Source organism: Vicugna pacos, unplaced genomic scaffold, assembly GCF_048564905.1.
Source record: "Vicugna pacos unplaced genomic scaffold, VicPac4 scaffold_20, whole genome shotgun sequence".
In the NCBI taxonomy this organism is placed as follows: Eukaryota; Metazoa; Chordata; class Mammalia; order Artiodactyla; family Camelidae; genus Vicugna; species Vicugna pacos.
In genome coordinates, this window is record NW_027328741.1 from 19,134,331 (window position 1) to 19,154,848 (window position 20,518).

Sequence of the window (20,518 nt, forward strand, 5' to 3'; positions counted from 1 at the left end):
ATATAAGACCTTGAGATTTCTTTCCATTTCTATTCATCTTCTTCAAATTTATTTATCAGTGTCCTTTCGATTTTATTATCTTGTTTTTTTCATAGGTTTTTCATTTTTTGATCTGATTTCATATGGATTTTTAAAAATTATGGAATACTTCATTGTTAGTGTTTAGAAATGTGACAGCTTTTGTATATTAGTCATGAATCATGCAACTTTGTTAAATGTCTTTATTAGATTTAGTTGTTCTGGTGTGGAGAATCTTTAGGGTTCTCTATATAGATTATTATGTCATCTAAAATAATAACAGATTTACTTCATTTAATCCAACATGAATAAATTTTTTTCTATTCCAATTGCTGTGGCTAGGACATCCCATACTGTGTTTAATAGAATTGGTGAGAGTGGGTATCCTTGTCGTATTCCTTAATTTGGCTTTCAGTTATTCACTTTTGTATATTATATTGTCTGTGGGTTTGTGAGTAATGACTTTAGATATGTTGAGATATATTTCCTTAATCCTACTTTGGTAAGAGGTTTCTATTGTTGTTGTTGCTGTTGTTATTATTATTGTTGTTGTTGTTGTTGCTGTTCTAATGAATAAATGTTGAATTTTGTGAAATGCTTTGATGGATTTATTGGGATAACCATGTCATTTTCTCTTTTACTTTTGTTAATGTGGTGCTTCAAACTTATTGATTTGTGTATGTTGAACCTCTCTTGTGACCCTGCAATGAATCCAAGTTGATCATGGTGTATGATTCATTTTTGGTATTGCTGGATTTAGTTTGCTAATAATATTTTGTAGAATATTTGCATCTAAATCAATCAAATATATTGGCTTGAAGTTGTCTTTGCCTGTACTTTGTTTTTGGCTTTGCTATCAGGGTGATGAAATCTTCATAGAATTAATTTGGAAGTTTCCCACACCTTCACAATTTTTGAATAGTTTGAAGAGTAAAAGTTATGCTTTGTATTTTTGTACAGTTCTCCACGAGAGCTGTTTATATCTACAATTCTATTCAAGAATTTTTTTAAATGCAGATTCTATCTTTCTTCTAGTAAACAGTTTGTTCAATTTGTTTCTCCTTATCTCTGTCTCTTTCTAGACATTTGTCTATTTCTTCTAATTTGTCCATTTTATTGGCATATATGTGTTGACAAAATGAACACTTTTTTGTATATCTTAAGTAACAATTGTTATTTCTCTTCTATTATTTCTGACTTTATTTCTTTGGAGCATGTCCCTTTCCTTCATGATGGACCTGATTAGAGGTTTTCTGATTTTGCTTATCTTAAAAAGAAAACATAAAACAAAATCTTTTGTTTTACTACACTTTTGAATAGTTATTTTTCCTCTATAATTTATATTTGCACCTGTAACATTTAGGATCATGATTTTTTCTTTTTTTTTACATTTCTTATTGGTTTACAGTCATTTTACAAAGTTGTCTCCTATTCGAGCGTAGAGCACAATTTTTCAGTTACAACGAACATATATACATTTTTTGTCCCATTTTTTCTTCTGTGAACTGCCTTAAGATATTTTATACATTTCCCTGTCCTACACAGTACAATCCAGTTTATCTATTCTACAATTTTGAACTCCCAGTCTACCTCTCCCAGCCCTCCACCCCCTTGGCAAACAAAATATTGTATTCTATGTCTGTGAGTCTATTTCTGTTTTGGATTAGGGCTTTTTTGTTTAGTTTAGTTTAGTTTTTACATTCCACTGATGAGCCATCTCACATGAAATTTTTTTTTCTCTTTCTGGCTTATTTCACTTGGACTGATTTTCTCCAGGACCATCCATGTTGCTGAAAATGCCGTTATGTTGTCATTTTATATGGCTGACTAGTATTCCATTGTATAAATATTCCACCTCTACTTTTTCCAGTCAACTGTCGATGGACATGTAGTCTCTTTCCATGTCTTGGCTATTGTAAACAGTGCTGGCTATGAAAATTGGGGTTCAAGTGTCATCCTGAAATAGGGTTCCTTCTGCATTTGTGCCCAGGAGTGGGATTCCTGGGTCATATGATAAGTCTATTCCTAGGCTTTTGAATAATCTCCATTCTGTTTTCCACAGTGGCTGCACCTAACCGCATTGCCACCAGCAGTGAAGGACGGTACCCTTTTCTCCACAGCCACTTCAGCATTTTTCATTTGTGGATTTTTGGATCATGGCCATTCTGACTAGTGTGAGGTGATACCTCACTGTAGTATTGATCGGCATTTCTCAGATAATTAGCGATACTGAACATTTTGTGATGTGTCTTTTGATTATTTGCATGTCTTCCTTGGAGAATCGCTTGTTTAGGTTTTCTGCCCATTTTTGGATTGCATTGTTTATTTTTTCTATTCAGTTAGATGAGCTGCATATGTACTCTGAAGATCAAGCCTTTGTCGGTTTCATATGCAAATTATTTTCCCATTCCGTAGGTTGTTTTTTTGTTTCACTTCCGGTTTCTGTACTGTGCAGAAGATTGTAAGTTTCATTTTGTCTCATTTGTTTATTCTTGCTTTTATTTCTTCTACAAGAAGATTTTCGAGATGTAAGTCAGATAACGTTTTGTATATATTTTCCTCAAGGAGGTTTATTGTATCTTGGATTATGTTTAAGTCTTTGATCCATTCTGAATTTATTTTTCTGTATGGTGTTCTAGCTTCATTGGGAGTGCTCTAGCTTCATTGATTTACATGCTGCTGTCCAGTTTACCCAACACCATTTGCTGAAGGGTCTATCTCAATTCCTTTGTATTTTCTTGCCTCCGTAGTCGAAGATTAATTGACCAAAAGTTTGTGGGTTCATTTCTAGGCTCTCTATTCTGTTCCATTGTCCTATATGTATGTTTTCCTACAGATACAGTGCTGTCATTTTGACTGTAGCTCTATACTATTATCTGAATCATTAGCGTAAATATATGCCACTGATTTTTGAAACTTAATCATGTAACCTGCTACCTTGCTGAATTCTTCAATCAGCTTTAGTAGTTTTTTCTGGATCTTGCAGGGTTTTCTATATATAGTAACATATTATCTACATATCATAAGACTTTTATCTCTTCCTTTCCAATTTGCTTCCCTTTTGATTCTCTCTCTTCTTTGATTGCTGTGGCTAGGACTTCCAAATTTATATTGAGTTGGAGTGGTGATAGTGTGCATCCTTTTATTGTCCCAGATTTTATTTGGAATATTTTGACTTTCTCACCATTGAGTACTATGTTGGCTGTAGGTTTGTTTTCTATAGCTTTCATGATGCTTAAATATGTTCCTTCTATGCCCACTTTGGTGAGATTTTTTTATCATACGTGGGTGTTTAATTTTATCAAATGTTTTTCCTGCATCTATTGAGATGATCATGTGGTTTTGGTCCTTTCTCTTGTTGATGTGCTGCATTACACTGATTGATTTGCATATGTTGAACCACCTCTGTGTCCCTGGCAAGATCCCCAATTGGTCATGATGTATAATCTTTTAACTGTGTTGTTGGATTCTAATTTCTACTATGTTGGTGAGGATTTTTGCATCTGTATTCATAAGATATATTGGCCTATAATCCTCTTTTTTGTTAGTGTCTTTGCCTGGTTGTGGTATCATGGTGATTGTGGATTCATAGAATGACTTTGGGAGTATTCCTTCATTTTCAATTTTCTGGAAGAGTTTGAGAAGGACTGGTATGAGTCTTCTTTGTATGTTTTGTAGAATTCATCAGTGAAAACGTCCAGTCCTGGAGTACTATTTTTAGGGAGGTTTTATATTGTTATTTTAATTTCATTTCTAGTGCTCTGCTTGTTCAAGGGGTCAGTTTCTTCTTGATTCAGTCTTGGTGGCAGTATGTTTCTAGAAACTTGTCCATCTCCTCTAGGTTATACAGTTTGTTTCAATATACTTTTAATAATGTTTTCAAATGATATTCTGTATTTCTTTTTTTATTTGTTGTTATTTCTCCATTCTCCTTCCTTATTTTGCTAATTTGTGCTCTCACTCTTTTCTTTTATTTGAGTTTGGACAGTGGTTTGTTGATTTTACTTACTTTTTCAAAATGCTAGCTTTTGGATTTGTTGCATTTTTCCCTATGGTGTTTTTAATCTCTATTTTATTTATTTCCTCCCCAATATTGATGATTTCTTAATTATGCTGCCTTTTATGTTTTTTGTACTTCTTTTTCAAGTGCATTCTGCTACTGGGTTAAATTGTTTATTTGTGATTGTTCTTCTTTTTTGAGGAAGGCCTGTATCACTATAAACTCCCCTCTCAGCACTGCTTTTGCTGTGTCCCATAAATTTTGTATGGTTTTGTATTCATTTTCTTTAGTCTGAAGGTACTTTTCATTTCAGCATTGATTTCTTCATTGAACCATTGGTTTTTATATAAAATATTGTTTAATCTCCATGTTTTCCTTTTGCTATTGTTTGTTTCTCTGTTGTTGATTTCTAACTTCATGGCATTGTGTTCAGTAAAGATGCTTTAGGTAATTTCTATCTTCTTAAAATCACTGAGGTTTCTTTTGCGCCCATGTACATCATGAATCCTGGAAAATATTCCACATGCACTTCAAAAGAATGTATATCCTATTATGGGGGGTGCAATGCTCTGAAAATATGCACCATTTGTATTATTTCTATTGTATTATTTAATTTCTCTAGTGCCTAATTTATTTTCTGTCTCAGTGATCTGTCCAGTGATGTTAATGCAGTGTTGAAATCTCCAAATATATATCCCCCTTAATATAAGTTAGTAATTACTTTATGTATTTGGTGTTCCTGTATTTGGTGCATATGTATTAACGAGTGTACTATCCTCATATTGTATCACTCCATCAATCATTACATAATGTCCTTCTTATCTTAATTTATGGCCTTTGTATTAAAGAGTATTTTGTCTGAAATCAGTAATGCAACACCTGTTTTTTGTCTTTTCCAATTGTATGGAATACCCTTTTCCAATCTTTCAGTCACAATCTATATATGTCCTTCTCTCTGAATTGGGTCTCTTGTATGCAGCATATTGAAGGTTCTTGCTTTATTATCCAGCATGCCACTCTATGAATTTCGACTGGGGCATTTAGTCCATTAACATTTACATTAATTGATGATAGGTTTGAGTTTATTGCCATTTTACCATATTTTCCATTTGATTTATTATTTCCTCTTTGTTCCTTTCATCTTCCTTTTATGGTTTTGTAATTTTCCTTTGTATTATCATGAATTTTATTTAGTTTTATTGACTCCCTGATAAGTTTATTTCTTCTTGTTACCCTTTTTTATAAGTCTTTTTGACAATTACTATAACTGCTTTTATTAAAATGATATTAACATGATCTCAAACCCATCCTACTGAGAACTAAAAATTTTAAAATGAAAGAACAAAAAAAAATTCTCTATTTTCCTGCCTCCCTTTCCCACTCTCAATGATTTCTAAGACTTGTTTTAAAATTTTCTGTTTATTTTATTTATAATTCATGAGTTATCACGTTTCCAGCTGTGAGTTTCACATTTCTGTAGTATCCTGCTTCTTTTCTTTTTAGAGAAGACCTTTCAATATTTCTTTTATCAGGGGTCTAGTGTTGCTAAACTCTTGTAGCTTTTTCTTGTCTGTGAAATTCTTTATGTCTCCTTCTACCATAAAGGATAGCCTTGCTGATCAAAGTATCCAACGGTATATCATTTTTTCCTTTCAGGACTTTGATTATGTCTTGCCACTCCCTTCTGACCTGTAGTACTTGTGTAGTGAAATCAGCTGGGAGCTTTCTGTGCATTCCCTTGTACCTCACTCTTTGTTCTGCTCTTATTGCCTTTAGGATCATTTCTTTATCCCTGATTCTGGCCATCTTAATTATATGTCTTTTTGTGTGTGTATTTGGGTTTTTCTTGTTAAGACACTCTGAGCTTCCTGTACTTGGATATCTCATTTCTTCTTTAAGTTTGGGAAGTTCTCAGTCATGATTTCTTCAAACACCTTTTCAATCCCCTTTGATCTTTCCTCCCCTTCAAGGACTTCTATCACGCCAATATTGGCATGCTCTCTATTATCCCATAGGTCCCTTATGCTTTTTTCATTTGTTCCTCATTGTTTCTCTTGTAGCTCTTCTGATTGGGTGCTTTCTATTGTACTGTCTTCTAAGTCACTAATTCATTCCTCTGCATTATCTAGTCAGCTTTGTGACCCCTTTAGATCATTCCTCATCTCAGTCAATGGATTTACCTATTCTACTTGGCTCTTCTTTATAGCTTCCATTTCATTTATGACATACTTTATATCTCTAAACACTATCTCTTTTATTTCCTTCAGTAGTTTGATCACTCCTTTTTTGAAATCTTGATGTAGTAGGATATCATTGTCTATTTCACTGATCATTCTTTCAGGGGATTTCTCTTGTGCTTTTAATTGGGAATGGTTTCTCTGCTCCTTCATCTTGCTCCTACCTCTCTGGCACTGTGGTTTTTCATGTATCAGTTATCTTCTGTGATCCTAAAGGAGTTTATCTACCTAATGCCTATGTAGCAGTACAACTTAGAAAAGAGAAAAGAGAGAAAGAGATAAAGAATTTTAAAGAAGAGTGAAATAAAGATTTGAAGATATTCTATAATGAATAATAGAAAAGCAAGTTGAAGCAGAGTTTTGAAAAATAATAATAATAAAAATATTTTTAAAAATTTCAATGGTATTAAAATGGGGGTATATATAATTGCAGAAGAAGTAGAAATTAGGAGGGTAATAGAAAATGGAAACAGAAAAACTGATTAAAACAAGAGTGTGTTCAGTGTCCTCCTGGAGAATTTGTACACTTAATGTGAAATCTTTAGCTTGCTGTTTCCAGAGGCTGTCAATTGGAGACCTCATCTGTGCTGCTCCCAGGGCATGTCAGTAAGCAGATCGCTCCTAAACCTGACACTGGGTCTGATGAAGCTCTGTTTACTCTGGGCTGGCTTGTCACTGTCCTGCCCAATGCTGCAGTCAAATGTTGCAGACTGACCAGGCAGGATTGGGCATCACACCCTCTCTCTACACAATGGTCAGTGGCTGCATTCCAGCCAAAAATGTGGGGGTCACCCACCCCCTCATTGTGCTGATCACTCTGCTGCTCTGTGCCACTGTAAGCTCTGCCCCGGTTATGCACACCAGAAGTGGGCTCAGGGAAGTCTGAGGAACTGTCCTGTCCCAGATCTGAGTCAAAATCCAGCTCCTTGTTTGTCTTAGCAGACAAGTTCCCTAAGGAACCATTACAGTAGGACCCTATGTGCCTCATGGTTTAGACAAGACTCTGTCTAGCCCTTGAGGTTGCTAAGTCCTTAGGTGTAGATGCAGTTTTTGCCCCCACTGCCACATGAGTGCAAAACACCAGAGGGTATGGTGGCTGTGTCTGAACCCCAGCTCTCTTCACCTAGAAAATTTGTGGATTTTCAGAGATGGGGAATGCACCCTTCCATCCACACGGCTCATCTGCCCTGTTGTTTTATGGAGGGCCCAGGTGTTCTGCCCTGTGCTTCCACAGCCATGGCACAAAGCCCACTCCATTCCCCCGGGCTGCCACATTGCAGCCATCCCCATCTACCACCCAGTTTGGGCAGCATGGCCATGCCTCCAGCTTCCAGGCTGCATCATTTGCTAGGTCTCACAGGGATTTCTGTGCCTGTTTAACTTAGTTCTGTCAGTCAACTTATACTTTGTACAGGTCCAAGCCTTGGAGGCTCCCCTTCCATCCTGCCGAAATCTCAGTTGGAGAGGGGAGACACAGTAAATGAGCACCTGTCCATCTTTGCTTCTCCCTCCCCATGGTACCTGTCCCACTCTGTTTTGCCTTTTCTTCTTTCTTTCATCCTTTTCTCCTACCAGATTTTTTGCATATTTATCTATTGAAATGGACAATGTCCTGTTAAAGTTATGCAGGTTCTCTGGTTAGCTGAGTGGGTCTGTGGATGTGAGTCTTGGTGAATTTGTGGGAAAGGGTGAGCTATGAGCATCCTTCTGCTCCAGCATCTTTGCCTCCCACTGAAAAAGTCTCACTTTATTGTGGAAGATAAACATAGACTTGAAATAAATGGAAAAGTTATTCCATGGAAATTACAAGAAAGTGCAGATTGCAATGCTCTACTCATACAAAATAAGTTTTAAAATAAGGGCCAAAATGAGAGAAATTTGAGATTATATAAAGAAAAAGACATCAATAAAAAAATTGGGAATTACACTCATTAAATTATGTATGGCCTAACACCATAGATCCTAAGTATAAAAAGAAATTTTAGTAGACATGATAGAATTAATTCCTTATAAAACAATAATAGTAGATGAGTTTAACACCTCACTATTGTAATGATCAAATCATCCAGAAAGTGTATCTGAAAGGAAACAGAGGTCTTAATACCATATTAGATCATTTGAATCTAACTGAGCTATTGGACACTTCATCAGAAAAGCAGAACACATGAACTTTTCAGGTGTGCACAGAATGTTATCTAAGGAATTAACCATATATTATGTCATGAATAAGCCTCAGGAACTTTAAGCAAATATAGTTTATAGCAAGTATTTTTCCATACACAAAACTATGAAACTATGCATGAACTCTAGAAAGAAGAATAGGAAAAGCACAAACATGAGGTAAAACCACACCTTTTTAAAAAATACAATAAAACAAGGTCAATGATGAAATCAAAGAGGTAATAAAATACCTGGAGAAAAATGACACTGAAAACACAGCTTCATAAATGTATGGGATGCATCAAAGACTAATCTACGAGGTAAGTTGTGAACAAATCAGGCCTTCTACAAGGAACAAGGGAAACCTCATACAAAGGACCAAGCATACCACGAAATAAGAACAAACAAAACCCAAAGGCAGTAGAATGAGGAATCTTTAATGATAAGGTTGAAAATAAATTAAAAACTTGAAAAATAAATTACAAATCATAAAATCAACAGCTTTAATGTTTCATAAAATATTAACAAACAGGAAAGCATTTAGCCAAGCTTATGAAGAAATACAGAGACTGGACCCAAAAAAAATAAGAAATGAAACAGTATATATAATATCTGATATTACAGAAATACAAAAAAAGTTTATAAAAGCACTATGAGCTGTTACGTGACAAACAACAGGATGACCTAACAGAAATGGACAAATTTCTAAAAACAGACAGCCTTCCAAGACTGAATAAAGAGAAAACTGAGAACTTGAATAGAGCAATGATTATAAGTTAAATTAAATGTAAAATTTTAACAACACCCCTTGAACAAAATGCCTGGAATCCTTCACTAAAATCCCATTCCCCCAAGTATTTTAAAAAATGAAGGAGGTAGGACAATTCCCAAAGTTATTCAATGAGGCCACCATTACCCTTATAAAAAAACCAGTCAAAGACACTACCTAAAAAAGAAATGAAAATAAAAATCCAATATCATTGATGAATATAGATTCAAAAATACTCAAAAAACTTCCACAAATTAATCCAGCAATACATAGAAAGTATTATATACTATGATTATTTGGATTCTTTCCAGAGTCACAAGGATGTTTCAACATACACAAGTCAAGCAGCATGACACATATCTAATAAAGGAAGGATAAAATTCACAAACCATGTCAGTACACAAAGGAAAAGCTTTTGACAAAATTCAACATACATTCATCATCAGAACTCTCATGAAAGTGAGTATAATGGGAATATTTCTCTCCATACTAAAGGCCATTTATAACAATTTATAATACTCAGGGGAAAGGCTGAAAGCCTTCTGGGTAAATTCGGGGACAAGACAAGGATTCCTACTCTCACTAATTCTGTAATATAGTAATAGAAGAAAGGAAAAGGAAAAGAAAAATAAGTAAAAAAAAGACTAAACGGAAAGAAAGAGGCAAAATTGTCACCAGTATTGAAAACATAAATATCTACAGAGTGAGTCCTAAGAGCTCCACACTGACTATTATGAACAATAAATAATTTCATCAAGGAAGCAAGGTACAAGATTAATGAAAAGACGCCTCTTGCATTTGTCAACATTAATCATGAGCTATCATGAAATGGACGTTGAAGGCAATAATATTTAACACCCCATTCCCCCGAATATCTTGGTATAAATGTAACCACATATGTGAAATATTTACACACTGAAAATTTTAAAACATTGACAAAGAAATAAAAATGATTCAAAGAAATTGAAAGATGTCTTGTGGTCTTGGATTGAAAGAGTTCATACTGTTAACATGGCAGTACTACACATAGAAACCTAAAGATTTAGTGCAATTCCTGTTACGAAGCTGTAGTATTTTCCACAGAAAGAGAAAATAAATAACTCTAAGTTTTACATGAAACCATTAAAAATTGCTTAAATGACCTTGAGAAATAACAACAAATCTTGAGGTATAAACCTCCTGGATACCTTACTATACTACAAACCTACAGTAATAAAAACACCATGGCATTGGCACAGAGATATAATCAATAAAAGAGATAGAGAGCCTAGAAATAATTCCACACACCTATGAGCAATGAATCTATGATTAAAGAAGCAAGAGTTCACAATGGAGAAAAGACAGTCTCGTCAATGGATGGTATTGGGAAATCAGGACATCTACATGTAAAATAGTGAAATGAGAGCATTCCCTGACATAATATACAAAAATAAAATCCAAGTGTATTAAGGACCTAAATGTAAGATCTGAAACTACAAAACTGCTAGAAGGGAATATAGGTGATACACTATTGGATACATATCATAGGAATATTTTCTTATATCAGACTCCTAAAGCAAAAGAAATAAAAGTATAAATCAGCAAGTGGGACATAAACAAACTTGAAAATTTCTGCACAGATAAGAACACTATCAATGAAAATAAAACACTGCCTGTGTAATTGGAGAACATATTTGCAAACAATGCAAGTGACCAGGGGTTAATAGATGTAGGTTTATAGATTTAACATGGATTTAGGTTACACAACTCAAGGTGAAAAACCAAAACACAATCAAAAACAACAGCAGAGTACCTGAGTTAATATTTTTCCAAAGAAACATTCAGATGAGTAACAGGCAAGTGATAAAATTTCACAACATTTCTAATTATTAGGTAATTGCAAATCAAAAACACAATGAGGTATCAGTTCACACTGGCCAAACGGCTATTATCAAGATGTCTACAAATAGTAAGTGTTGGAGACAATGGGGAGGTAAGAAATCTCTTGTATACTCTTGGTAGAAATGTAAATTGGTACAACTTCTAAGGAATACAGTATTCAGATTTGTTTAAAAACTAGAAAGTTAAATACCATATGACCCAGTAATAACTCTCCTAGGAAAAATCTGGGGAAAACACCCTAAATTGAGAAGAACCAATGTTCACAACAGCACTGTTTATAATATGCAAGACAGGGAAGCAATCCAAGAGTCCACAGCAGACTGTGGACTTAAGAAGAAATGATGTTTCTATAAATAAGCAATGGAATAATACTCAGTCATGAAAAAGTATAACTCATTGCTATTTCAGCATCATGAAAGATCCTAGTAAATTTTGTGTTTAGTGAAGTAACTTAGACAAAGACAAAAGTAGATAATTTAATTTATATGTGGAATCTAAAGAATAAAAAATATCTGTGTATATCTTTGTATAGCTATCTATTGATAGATAACAGGTAAACAGATAGAATGATATACATACGTACATGATAGATATATATATATAGATAAATAGATAGATAGATAGATAGATATTTAGATAGAGACATGATGGAGATGTAAAGAGATTAATTAGACAAAACTTAAGCATACTCAAAAAGATGGGAAAAAATTTATGTTTACCAAAGTGGAAGTGAAAGAGAATTAAATGGTAGGACATTGACAGATACAAAGAAATATACATGAAGAAGAAAAGCAACAAAGATAATCTGTATAGATAAGGGAATTAAACACAATAGCTTAAAGTAATTTTATGTTACAATTATTGTAATAATTCATAATGCAATATAATCTACATAGTGGTTGGAATCACTATGCTGTACATCTGAAACTACACAATATTTTACATCTACTGTACTTCAATTAAAAATAAAACATATCTTGTATAATTTAGTCCTTTTTCCGCTGATAGCATCTTCCTTTAATATTGTTTCATTTTACTCTTCACTTTTTATGATTATTGTTTCAAATTATTTCTTTTACTCTTGTGAACATGATACCAGTTTGAAGTATCTATATTTATTGCCCCTGATTTCCTCTTTTATTCTCTTAATACATATAGTATACCAGCATTTAACAACATAACCAAAGAAACAAATGTAACTTTCTCATGGTCTCTCCTTAGAATTTTGGTCAATGCTTTGCATATTTTTGCCATTTTATATTTCTTAGAAGACTTCTTTTCTACACCTCTTATAAGGTGTCTTGGTTTTGTATTTTCTTCTGATTCATGTTTGTTTATTAAAGTCTTTACTTTCAGTTTATATCTAAGTAATAACTGTGTAAGTAATATTGGGTGAGTGATTTCTTATTTCAGTAGTTTGAAAATACAATTTTATTTACCCTTTGTGTATGTTTTTTGCTCAGAAATCTGCAGATAGCCTAATGGGGGTTCCTTTGTAGATTAACATAACTTTTTTGGCTGCCTTTAAATTTTTACTCTGTCATTGTCTTGTCAATTTGCATATGACGTATCTTCAAGGAGGTCACTTTGTCTTAAAGTTATTGGTGTTTTCTTGGCTCAAGGACTTGTATATCAGTTCCTTACACAGGTTCGGGAAGTTATCAACTATTACTTCTTTAAATAAACCATCAGCTGCCTTCTAACTTTCTGCTCCTTACAGGATTCCACTCTAATGTGCACTTCCTGAGGAAGTCTGATGGCTACTGTAGAATTTCCTCACTTTTTAATATCTTGAATCTCTGCCCTCTCCTATCATTTCTAGTTTTGTATTGGTGAGTTTGCTAATCTCTCTCCCACAAAGACACTCTACTTCCAATGCTTTCTGTTGCATTCTTCATCTCATTTATTAAGTTATCCTGGTCCTCCTATAATGTTTGTATATTTTATAGTTTCAGTCCCTTTGGTAATGTATTCCTTATCATCGTTTCATTTCTTCCTGAGGTCACTAAACTGCTTTCTTAGTTTTGATATTTTTATTGAGTTTCTGTATGACACCTATTTGGATTCTCTACTAGTTATATGGCAATATACCATGACTTTAAATTTGTTTGCTGCAGGGTTGACATTTTGTGTGTGCAGGTGCATGTGCATGTGTGTCTGTGTCTGTGTTTGTGCCGGTGTCTGTGTGTGTCTATCTGTGTGTTAGCGTGCCCTATAATGTTACTGTGATTGGTCATGATCTTGATAAATTATTGCTCTGATGGCACTTAATAACACATTGGGAGTTGGAGTCCTTGCTTTTGTCTTCTGGTAGCTTGCAATATAACACAATTTTTGGTTTACTTACCTGAGATACCTCTGATTATATTTCAAAATGGCCCTTTACAGTCGCTACGGTCTGGACAAAAGATTTTCTTTCATTGTCACTTGTTGGAATTCTCTGGTAGTTAATGCCACTTTTGTCACTGGGACGGTGAACCCTTCCTTTTATCTGATATCCCTTGAGAATCAGTGTACACATTGAGGAAAGGTGTAAAGACAGGTGGGTATTTGGAATCAGACAAGTGCCTTTCCCATGTCCAGTGTTGCAAGGTAAATTGTCTCCACCACTGTGAATGGGGAGTAGGGACAGATTCATGAATGTCTGACTGTCTGAAGGATGGAAAATCTGTCTCCATTGTGGCTCCCTCCTAGTTAACTGTGATCATGAGTACTGGTGCAGTTGGAGGCCGAAGCTGTGTGAACCACTGAGGCCCTGTTTCTACTGGGTTCTCTGAACTTGTGGACTAAGATATTCTATTCAGGTGGCCTTGGTTGCAGACACCAACTCGGCTCTTCCCTCACTTCAGCCTCCTTTGTGTGTTTTAGTCCACTGAAGTTCACCTGTTCACATTTGTTCTGGAGTATTGTTTTGTGTTGTAGTTATTTTTGTTCAGATGTGAACGTTTTACTGACTGTAGATGTAAGGGGAGAGACAAAAATAGTTTATACTTATGTCACTTTTAACAGTGTATACTTTTTCAGTTAAAAGCTTAAATTCTAATTAGGAAATTATAAGAACACTAAAGAAAGTGAACAAATCACCTCCCTTAATATTATAGTATTACAAAATATTTTGATTTTCCTGGGTTCTTTTCTTCAATGTTTTTCCCACCTACATGCACATTTTACTAAAATATATCCCTATAAACTCTTTAAAATCAATTAAATTATTAAAATAATTTTCTGTGCTGTAAATATAGCCCTTTTGATTCTCTAATTTATTACTTGTAGCTTGCAGATTTCTATCGTTTCCATCCTTCTTCCCTTTCCCCACAGGACACCACGACTTGTAACACCACATATATATGTGATTCTTTTTCTGTTTTTTTTTATGATTATTTCTCTTATATCTTTATTTTCCTCATTTAAGGGACAATGTAGTGTGTTTTTCTCCGTATGACTTATCTTCCTATGTGCCACACTCTCTGGGTCCAGACACATTGTTCCAAATGGCAGAATTTTACTTTTCATTATAAAATGATGAAGTATTTATTATGTTATCTATATCTCACATCTATTTCAGCCAATCATCTGTTGATGGGCAGTTGAGTTGTGCTTCTACCCTTAGCTACTATAAATGATGATGTTAAGAACATTGGGGTAATATATCTTTTAAGTTAATCTTTTCATTTTTTTTTCAGATTTATACTGAAAACTTGAATTGTTGCAACATATAATGCTTCTATTTCTAGTTTTCTGAGCACTGTCTACTGTTTTGTAATAGTGGATGCATCAATTTATGTTTCCACCATCAGTGTACCTGGTTTCCCTCATATCGACATTCTTATTAATGTTTGTCATTTGTAGACTTTTTGTTAATAGCCATTTTGGTTGCTCTAAAATTATATTTCATTCTGGTTTTGATTTATGTTTTCCTAAAAAAAGCAACGTTATGTTTCTTTTTATAAGGATGAAAATCATCCACATGTCTGTTTTTGCAAAGTTTCCATGAAGATTCTTCAACTGTACTTAATTTGATGTCTTTATTTTTCAAATATTGACTCTAATATGCTATATATATATTATGGATAATAACATCTTGTTGGTCTCATTGTCTGAAATTTTTCCTTCTATTCTGTCTGTTATCATATGTCTTGTTGAAGGTTTCCTATTCTCTGCAAATGTTTTTGAACTTCACACTTATACAAGAAATAGGATCCCTATATCGCAGAGTACACCTATTTTTTCCTTAGTAAACTAAAAACTGTAATTGTTAGCTTTCCTTTTTTTTTAATTTGGAGACAGAACAAAAAAAAAGATTGCTATGATTTATCTCAAAGTCAGTTCTGCTCCTGTTCTTTGTCAGAAATTGTATAGTATAATGCTTTACATTTAGGAAATTAATGAATTTTTATCTCATTTTTTATACTATGGAAGGAAGTGCTTTTTCATCTTCCTTTTACATGTACTGTCCTGTTTTCTCAGAACTACTTGTTGAAGAGACTGCCTTTTTTCCATTGTATACTCTTGCCTCCTCCTTTGTAGACTAATTGACCATATGTGTGTGGGTTTATTTTCGGACACTTTATTTTGTTCCATTGATCTATGTGTTTCTATAAGTGCCATATATTTATGTATTGATTACTGTAGCTTTGTAGTAAGTTCTAAACTCAGGGAAGATAATACCCACAGCTTTGCTCATTTTTAAAAATAATTTTAGAAAATTCGGGTCTTTCAGTTGTATGTATAAATTTTATTATTTTTCTCCTTGTTTTGTGAAGAAACTTATGGATTCTGTGAAAATAGAAATTTACTAAAGGAAAAAACCTGAGAAAAATACTAAAGTATGGAGGATAAATCAAACATTATTAACAACAAATGGATTGCTGTATAAATCAAAGAAAAAATATATAAAGAAAAATGACAACAAAAATAAAATCCATGGGGTATAACAAAAGCGGTATTAATAGGGATGCTTATAGCAAATTAATCCCACTTATACCAATAAAAATATCTTTCTCTTATAACATATACTTACCACCAAATATGTAGCAAAATAATAAAAGAAACTTGTTAGTAGAAAGAAAGACAGCTGAAAGGACAGAACATAATTAAATAAAGTAAGGACTAAAAATATAAACATTTAATCAATCTAAATAATGACTTTTGAAAGATAAATAATGTTGGTAAACTTAAACCAGACACATGAGCAAAAAAGAGAGTTAAAGATTAATAAGCTAAAAAATTAATGAGAAGTTACTGCTTATATCAAAAAATACAAAGCATCATAAGATGATACAACAAATTATATGTCAATAAAATGGAAACCCTTGAAGAAATGGACCATTTCTTAGAAAGATTTAATCTCCAGAATGGAATGTGAAAGAAAATATGAACAGATTATCACTAATGAAATTGAATAAGTATTTTAAAAAATTACACAGGAAACAAAATTCCAGGCCTAGACAGCTTCACAGGTGATTTCTGCCAATCATTTAGTGAAGAGCTATCACCTATACTTCTCAGCGTATTCCAAAAATTTCGAGAGGAAAGGAGGCTTTCTACTCCACATTTCTGTATCACACTTCTAGTAGAACTGGAACAAAAACCTCAAAAAATTACAGGTTAAATACTACTGATAAGCATAGATGCAAAAATCACCACAAAATTGTTAGCAAATCCAACAATACATTAAGAGGATTATGCATTATGATAAAGTCCATTTTATTTCAGGGAGTAAAAATGATTCAATACCCACAAATTAATCAGTATGATACACCACACAAACAACCTGAATTATAAAAATTATATGGTCACCTCAATAGAGTCATAAAATGTATTGACAAATTCAGTATCTATTTATGAATATATTTCTCCTGAAATTGGGCATGAGGAAACATACATCAACACAGTTAAGGTCATATATGACAAGAACCCCACAAACATGACACTCACAGATTAAAATCTGAAAGCATCTCCAATAAGAGCAGGAAGAAGACAAGAATGCTCACTCTTACCACTTTTATTCAGTATTGTAAGGAAATTCTAGCCATAGCTATACAAAATAAAAGTAAATAAATATATCTAATTAAGAGAAGGAGTAAAAGTATCTGTTTTCAGATGACATACTTTAAACAGAAATCCTAAAGAAGTCAACACAAAACTACTAGGGCTTATCAATGCATTTGATAAAATTTCTGAATGTAAAAATAACATACAGAAATCTTGCATTTCTACACACTAACAACAAGCTAACAGATAGATAAATTGATGGAACTGTCACATTTATAGTTGCATTAGAAAAAAAAATCAAGAAATGTATCCAACCAAGGAGGTAAAATACCTGTACTCAAAAAACTATAAAATATTTATAGCAGAAATTGAAGATAACACAAACATATGAAAGTCTATAATTTGTTCGTAGATGAGGGAAATAATATTGTTTAAATGACAGTATTAGCCAACAAAATACACAAATTAAATTCAGTGCCTATCAAAATACCAAGGGCATTTTCTGACACTTACAAAAAATAATTCTAAAATTTACATGTAAACCCAAAAGAGATGAAATCACAAAGAAGAAAAAGAAAGGAAAGAAAACAAACTAAAAACACAAACAACTTTAACAAAGAAAAAAGTGGATGTATCACTGTCCCTGATTTTAAACTATAATACAAATCTACAGTATTAAAAAGGATATGTTTGTGGCACAGAACAAACAGAATAATGGAACACAACAGAATGTCTGAAAATGAATTCAGACACTTATGGTCATTTAGCCCATTACAAAAAATGAATACAGAGTGGGGTAATGTAACCACCAGGCACATGAAACCGATTAACATCACAAACCATCAGAAAAATTCAAGTCCAAAACACAATGAGATTTTATGTCACTCCTGTAAGAATGACTATTATCAAAAAGATAACAAACATAACTGTTGGTTAGGATGTTAGAAAAACAACCCTGATGCACTGCTGGAGTGAATGTAAATATGTGATGCCACTGTGGAAAACAACATGGAGCTTTAAATAAAAATTAATAATGAAATATAATCCAAAATATACATATCGGGATACTTATTCCAAGAAAATAATTACACTAATTAGAAAAGATAAATTCAACCCTATATTCACTGCAGAATTATCCACAATAAACAGGATAAAGAAGCAAATTAATTGCTCATCAATAGATGATTGAAAAGAAGATGTGTGTTTATAGTATATATATCTACCTATATTAAGTACAGACTCATCTGTATATATATACACAAACACATTTTATATATATATATGCACTATATATATATATATATATATATATATGCACACACACACATAAAAATACAATGGGTTATTACTCAGCTCTAAAAAGAATAATTTCTTGCCATTTGGAACAAATGGGTTGACCAAGAGGGTAATATGCTAAGTGAAATAAGTCAGAAATTGAATGACAATTGCTGATTGATTTTACTCATATTTGAAATTTAAAACAAATGAACATAACAACACAGAAAAGGAATTATAGATATAGAAAGGAACAGGTTGTTCACAAGAAGGGGGGAAATGAGGTGAGGAAAAGAAAATTTGAGGAAATTGAGAAAAATTTCCAGTTGGAAATTAGAGTCAGGGACAAGAAACGTACTGTGTGGGGAATATCCAATAACTATTAATATCTTTAAATAGCAACATATCATAACTAGATATATTCTGGTGATGTTTGAAATATATTAAAAACAGCAAACATTATGTTGTGTCGGAGAAACTTACTCAGTGTTATAGATTAAAGTACACTTCAAAAACAAACAAACATACACATAGAAAAAATTAGATTTGTAGTTAACATAGGCAGGGTTTGGGAAAGGAGGACTTGATTAATGCACTCAAAATCTATAATCATCCATGCGTAAAATAATCGTGTTCTAGGGATGCCCCGTAGTAACATGAAAAGTAAAATTAATACTGCTTTACTTTCTATATCAATATTGTGAAGAGAGTAGACCATAATTTTTCTCATCACAAACAAAAGACAAATTGAATTTCTTTACAATTTTATCTAAATGAAATAATGAATTCTCCCTAAAGTTGCTATGGTATTTATTTCATGATACTTGTAAATCAAATCACTATCCTGTGCACCTAAACTTACACAATCTTTTATGCCAATTATATATCAATAAAAGTGGCAGAAATAATGGAAAGTCAAAGGTCACTTTTTCCCATGTAATTTCTCATGATTGTCTTTGCAGCAATAAACTTTAGTCATGATATACTTATCCTAGTTAAAGATACTAATAAATAAGTGATTCTAATAAATTATACATAAAGATACGAATAAAATTAGTGTTACACCATGCCTTAAACTTTCTTCATGTTAACAGCCCACTGCTTCTGTAGGCAACAAAATTTCATTTTGTGTATTCATCTGAGGTTAGGGAATGGATCAAATTTAAAACTGACTGCTCTTGCTGTGAGTGATATAGTTCACTGTCTCAGAACGAAAATCTCATTTCCACGAGAGCATCTGTAAGGAATGAACATGCTAGGATTCTAAAATACTCACAATGGTAAAATCTCATAACTCCTACAATTCTTAACTGTTTTGCAGTGGGAATGCAATACTGTCAAAGACTTGATTTTGGGTAACTATGTGCTGTTTTCTCATAGTTGCAATATGGGATTTGAGGATAATACCTGAGATCCACAACAAATATTACTGCTTAAGTGCTGGGCAAAGAAGTGTAAAGGTTCTGCATTTTTAGGACTGAGTACTGCTTTCAAAATGATGACTACGCTCACTGTAATCCAGGTAGTCCAAGGAAAGAAAGGTTATTGTAATTTGTAGCTTAAAGGGAATAAATCAGTGGTCAGTCTCTGTAAATTAGTCAAGGTGTGTTCAAAGACAAAATAAGTGTTGTCAACGATGAAAATTAAAAGAAAAACAATTAGACATAAGCTTATATTAAAAAGGAGACACAGTCCTGTTCTGGGCACAGGGGACTGGAGAATATATATGCCTCTGTCCAATTCAAGGGTTCACTGGTTTGGCCCGAGTATTAGATTGGGATTAAATGAACAGGTAACAATTACTATACTTGGAGAAATATAATCTACGTCTCCCTGATCGGGAGAAAATCTGGTGGATCAATGAAACACTTAATTCACAGAGATTCTGCCAGATACAGAGGAATAATTCACTGCTAACTCAACTAAGACAATCTTAGTTACAGCTTAACAATCCATCTTCACACACACACACAGTGGTACACATATTTGTAGTTTTTAGTGGGAAGAATTCAGTGGGCAGGGCTCAGAGAATAGTTTTCAAACACCAGCCAACTTTTGTACTTTTGCCAATAGTCTAGGTTTTCCCAGGTAGAAAACTACAGATGGACAAAAAATAATATTCTCCTTTAGGATTTCTAATTTTAAATTAAACTGTAGCCTTTGACTTATCAGTATAGAAACTTG